The sequence below is a fragment of the Nylanderia fulva genome, unplaced genomic scaffold (assembly GCF_048542155.1).
Source record: "Nylanderia fulva isolate GAGA-0341 unplaced genomic scaffold, ASM4854215v1 Scaffold29, whole genome shotgun sequence".
Lineage (NCBI taxonomy): Eukaryota > Metazoa > Arthropoda > Insecta > Hymenoptera > Formicidae > Nylanderia > Nylanderia fulva.
In genome coordinates this window covers 1,236,223-1,242,149 of record NW_028190358.1, presented here as the reverse complement: position 1 = coordinate 1,242,149, position 5,927 = coordinate 1,236,223, and the positions used below count along the sequence as shown (strand labels likewise).

The 5,927-nt window shown below is 39.8% G+C and overlaps 1 long non-coding RNA gene across 1 annotated transcript; it reads right to left on the bottom strand.

The window, feature by feature from the left end:
- Positions 1–260: 260 nt before the first annotated feature.
- On the bottom strand, positions 261–3,289 carry LOC114933137 (uncharacterized). The gene is made up of 3 exons (XR_003820024.2): positions 3,170–3,289; positions 1,988–2,212; positions 261–1,863 (listed from the first exon to the last, which is right to left on the bottom strand). It is a non-coding gene; the product is annotated as an uncharacterized LOC114933137 (long non-coding RNA).
- Positions 3,290–5,927: the final 2,638 nt, after the last annotated feature.

Below are 5,927 nucleotides of genomic sequence, written 5' to 3'. Positions count from 1 at the left end.
TAACATATATATAATTATTCATTATTTTATAATAATAATATACAAAGGATGTGAAAGTGTGTGTAATATACATTTTATTCATAACACGTAATACATAATTTTCTCTGTCTCTTTCTCTTTTTCTCTTCTTGAACAGTAAATTTATTAAAATTTTTAGGTAAATTTGATGTCAGATTAATTAAATAAAATTAATCACATTTATAATTAAACTTAGAATTAATAAAATTTAATAATATATTTAATGTTTATTTATACGTACATAGACTGCATTTAAGATATGCAATAAATTCTGTATTATTTTTCTGTATCATTCCGCATTATTTTTTATTTTTGTATTTTACAAGGTAGAAATATAAATATAATATACAACATACCTATTTTTTTGCAATTTATATTATGATAATCAAAGCTATCGTCTTAAGCTTTTTACTCATAACTCAAGAAGAGATACACGACGGAGAATACGATTCCACTCTGGTTTCTCTAGTATATTTCTTTATAAAGAAATTTAAATTTTTATCTCGCCGATATCAAATACGACTTGGAATAAAAACGCATGTCCTTATCGAAATGCGAATGAAGAACGTATACGCGTTTTCATCGGGAATAAGCGGAAGCAGGAACGTAAAAAGAGAAAAAGGGAGAGAGGGAAAGAGAAAGAGAAGACTGTGCCAAGTATAGCAAATTTTGCATAACCCGAAGATACATTTCGTATACGTCTTCTGGTGCATAATACATGCATCAAAGTACATACTTCGGAGCCGAGGCGGCTCTTATAAGCCCCAGGCTTTCTCGAATTCTTAAGCTCTCCCGTGAAGTTGCGAGTTGTTACTGATCTCTTCTCGCGCGACGGAGTTATGCCATCAATGACTATATTATCGACTCTAGTTTGGTACGCTTGAGCTGATTTCGTTCCGAGCACAACCCAAATTTCTTCTCGATACGTATCGCGCGTTGCTCTACTGGATTTAGTATGCGCGACAAACTCAAAATATTTTTAGGAAAATAATAAACTTTTGCAAAAGTTGACTTTCTAATATTTGTTCTGTCGTAGAGTTACGTATCGCAAATCGTAGTTAGGAATATTTACACATATATGTATATACTCTTAACTGAGAGATCAGTGTTTTCACTGCTAATAGTTGTTCTAGTTATAACAATAGCAAACAGTTTTATTGAGAAAGATCAGTTAGTGGAAGCAATTAATGAAATGGAATTAAAAATAGAAACATATAAAATCTCAAAATGCGGTTACGAATAATATTATTATTCAATGACAAATTATATTATACATTAAATTACATAATTTATGATTTTCGTAACAAAATTTATAATATATGTTGATGAATACATGAATATATATTTATAATGTTATTTATATACATATTATAAATATATATTTATAAGCGAAGCAGAGAGAGAGAGAGAGAGAAACCCGTAATTTTATTTCCCAACGGCCGAGTCCGAGCAAGTCGGGGCAACTTTTATAGATATGCCGAGACACAGTACGTGCGAGCGTGTCATCGAAAAGTGAACCTGCATCGAGAACCAGGTTTTGCATAACTCGAAGATATGTCTCCCTCGTCGCCTGGTCCATAATTCATGCGCTAGTGTACATACTTCGGAACACTCTTATAAGCTCGCGGAGCATAAGCCTCTCCTGTGCACGAGTTCTTCGATTCTCCCTGGAAAGTTACGGATCCATCTCTGCGCTCGTATGCAAGAGTTGCTCCAGAAGAGGCGGACACCCATTGTGGCCGACTACATTATCGATTCCAGTTTGACAGTCGAGCTGATAGTTTCAAGTATGTGTTCGAGTCGGACTCGCGGTCGAGCTGCAGCTGCTGCCGCTGCTGCTGGTTACTGAGAGAGAAGATATATATGTCAATTCGAAGCATGAAACAAACCGACGGTTTTACTGGACCGCTGTAGCTACAACCGGCAGCCGCGCGTGTACGTATTCCTCCGTATCAGAATATATACATACGATCGGCGGAGCTATGCAATCAATGGTGAACCACGCAACCGACGATGTGTTTGTTTCATGCACGAGTAATTGTGACAGTCGGCATGCGCGAACTTTGGAGTGTTAACGCTTCGCTGGTATAACTCAAGACTGCAATTTGTGGTTGTTTCATCTTGTACTCCTATACTATATCGTGATCTTTAATGCCACGAAGTAGCGAGCGGAAAGGATAAATATTGCAGACCACTGCATAGAAATCAGATATAAACATTAATAAGGTACTATTGAGAAAATTCAGTTCAAATTAATCAAGTGGAGCGCAATAAGTATTATCTCGATGTCTACTATCCTTAAGAATTCATGAAACCCACTGATTTATTAAGGTCAAGCTACGTACACGATAAAAGTAGAAAATCGATATATTAAATAATATAATAAGTAGATATTTTCCGCGAAATTGACGACTTGAAGGGAAAAAAAAATAAAAGCAAAATGTCATTTCCTTCTCCCGTATTTTTCATACGGCGACGTAATTAAAACAGTAAATGTAATCTCGCGAAGGAGAGTTTTATCGAAAATTGCGCGCGCAATCAATCAGTTACAACAATCGCCGCAAATGACCGCTCGACGGAGGCATCGTGTGCGCGATACAAGCGGATTATTGAGTTCGCGACGGGAAAATACGCGCGCGGCATGCCTGCGCCGCAATGCCCGGCTGTAATTTACCGTTTTCATGTTTTCCGATAGTCATCGTAAACCTGTCAACCGCGTGCCAAGTTTCGGCCGTGCCGCACCCTGTGACTTTCTATAGGATCCGTAATCACCGGCATGATAACGGGCTTTTGCCTTAACAACTTGTGCGGATCCAGCGCGAAAACTTTTCGAAAAGAACGTACTCATCTCCGATAACTTTCCGAAGATGTAATGGAGGTGCGATAACCGGCTTTTCAAACTGGTCGAGTATTGCTAATTGAGGTTTTCGCAAGCAAAGCAATGACTGTACGATCAGTTTATTTTTAGAAACTTCATTTTTTATGCAATTTAATATTTATATACTATTCTTTGGTACTCATTTAATAATATATCTAGTAATTACAGCATTTAGTCAAACTCTCTTAACGACATGTTATATTCATTATCTTTCGTGACAATCAGCTTTTGATTGAAAATCACTCCGAGATCAGAGATACTTAAACACCTTACCTAAGCAAATTAGTCTGATATCCCAGGTGGTCCAAGATTATTGTAACTTCCTGCGAACTATATTCCCAGGCGAAGGAAAGTTGCTTATTGCACAGCCGACACTTGATCGAGATGCACGATGCTTCATTATTTCTACCATAATAAGCCGCGCTCCAAGGATTTCCCTAATCCTCTTTAAACATCAACGGTATTAAATGTGATTAATTATCTTGATATTCACGTCGGAAACAAACGGGTACAAAGTGGCATAAAAAAAAATCGCCGCGCACAGCCGCGTAATGGTGCCGTTAAGCGCGCGAAATCCCGGTAATTAAAACTAGTGTTTATTATGTTCCACAAATGAAAATGAAACACGTATTTCAGATGTTTCCGCGAGCGCAATTACGTTAAGGAAGGAGTCGCGTACATTTGGTTCCTGTAAATTTTCGTCGTGAGCATTTTGTCGGCAAAGTACAGCTCGCGTGTCGACGAGATAAAATTATATTATTACAGTTAAACTATTTTACTCTTCTCGCGCAGATTAAGTCGCAATAGCAATTTGTTATCTAAATGGAATTTTAACATATTATATGTATATGTATATAATTGAGCGGCGCGCTATAATTAATTTTCAAATTACGAAATCACTGCGCTTTACTTTTAACTTTACATTACATGTGGTGCTGAAAGCTTCTTTTATACAGAGGACATTTATAATTTTTTATCTTTTTATACAGTATTTTATATTCTCTTCAAAGGATACTATTATGAGAAGATATTTTATATTTTCTTATTAAAATGTGTAATTCAAATTTAAACTTTTCTGAAGAAAAATGAGAATAAAATTCAATTGATATCTAATTTTTAAAAACTGATCGTATACAAACGAGAGAGAATGAGCCACCACTTTTCTTATCCCCTACGGAGAAAATATTTTTAATCTAGTCTCCGTCGCATTGCACGCGTCATTGACGAAAATTTCCAGCGATAGCATTGAGAATTGGAAATTAGATTGATCCGGGACGCTTAAAAAAGATAATAACGACGATCGGAGCCTGGAAGCTGGCGGGCGGACGAAAATGTTGAAGCGGCAGAAATGGGACGAGGAAATCGTCCGGTATTCTTCGAATTGTTCAAGATTACGTTCTGCAGCTCGTGCAGTTTCTACGGCTCCGTGGGCTTGATAAATGCTCGGGGAAAAAAGGGCGGCTGCGTCGGGATCTTTAATTTTTCACGAGGAAGGACCCGAGGATCGCACTGAATACGGCCGAGTGGGGCTCGACAAAACGCAAGGAAAAAAACGCGTCAATCTCTGTATAAATCTTGTTAATGATCGAGCATTGATTTCGCGCCAGCTTGCAACGTCGACAGTACGACGTGATGATTTATTGGTCGCGATATCTTCTCTGTCGGGGATCACTTTGGGATGTCGCGCGCGATTTGCGAGTTATTTCAACAAGAATCGACGTTAACGAATCTTGAAAGGGGACTTAATCATCTACAGAATTATCTAAAAAAGAAAAAAAAAAAAGAAAAAAGAAAAACCTAAAACATCGAATCGCGTTCGAAAAAATCCTACTAACGATTTGTCGACATTTCTCGAGTAGACGCGTGAAACGGATTAATTCGTGCAATATTCATCGCAATTCTTTGGGCAATTTATCACGCTTTGCGCGTCTCCGTTCGTTCGTAAGAACGAGTAACGACGGGAGGGAAGAAGAATGCCCGGCTGGAGAGAAGTCGACGGCAGTGTTTCTCGCAATCGTGCCAACGCGACGATAAAGAAGCGGACAGAATGGAAAAATTCGAGATAAAGTGCTTCGAAGTCCACCGGGGTCTGACGGCGGAGGAGCGTCGAAAATAATGGAACAGAAGGTGCTCGCGGTCCAATCGAAACAACAATTTACCGGCGGCCGCTTTTATCTATAATAGCGCCGGACGGAAACGCCGATAGAACGTGGAAGAAGGTAGTTCTATCGGCGCCCCCGACCTCGACGGCCGGAGATTCCCGGGGCTTCCGGTACAAACGGATGGACGACACAAAATTACTCGACGTTCCTCTCCTAAACAGGGGTGGATAGGTTCCGAGAGACAGAGAAAGAGAGAGAGAGAGAGAGAGAGAAAGATCGACGATCTAGAGAAACGTTGACCGTCTCGCGAGCTTTCTCAGCTTCGTACTTTGGAGTATTTGCTTTCGAATCAGCTCCGGAGCGCATATAAGGATTCCTGAGAGAAGTAGGGCTACCAAAGAGCTTGCCTTTGTGTGTGTGTGTTTGTGTCTATATACATATATGTATACGTGTGTGTACACATGACCTCACGTCCGCGATGTTTCGGGTTTGTGGACGAAGGACGACAGTAGGAAAACAAGCCGGTGTCAGTGCTACGAAGAGCGGTGGATGAATGGTGGGTCATGTGGATGGTCATATGGTATCCCTGAGGAAAAGGGGAACAGACATCGGACAGAAGATTCGCTTCGTTTAACAGGACCGGGCACTGGACGACGGCCAAGCAGGTATCGTACGGACGTTAGCTACCCTTTTGAACGTCAGTTATGAGTCTTTCGAATTGCATCAAAGCTACACAATGGTTTCGTCTCTTCTCTCCTTCTCTCGATCGTCTTCTCTCGCTCTCCTTCTTTATTCTCTCTCCGTGTACGCGGACGGAAACTAAAGGAAGACGTCGGACGACGAACATGTCCTCGTATCTCGTCACTTCTCTTTGTCTTTCTCAGCTCTGTCCTCTTTTCCCTCTTTCTTGGCTTCTTACGTACTGTACC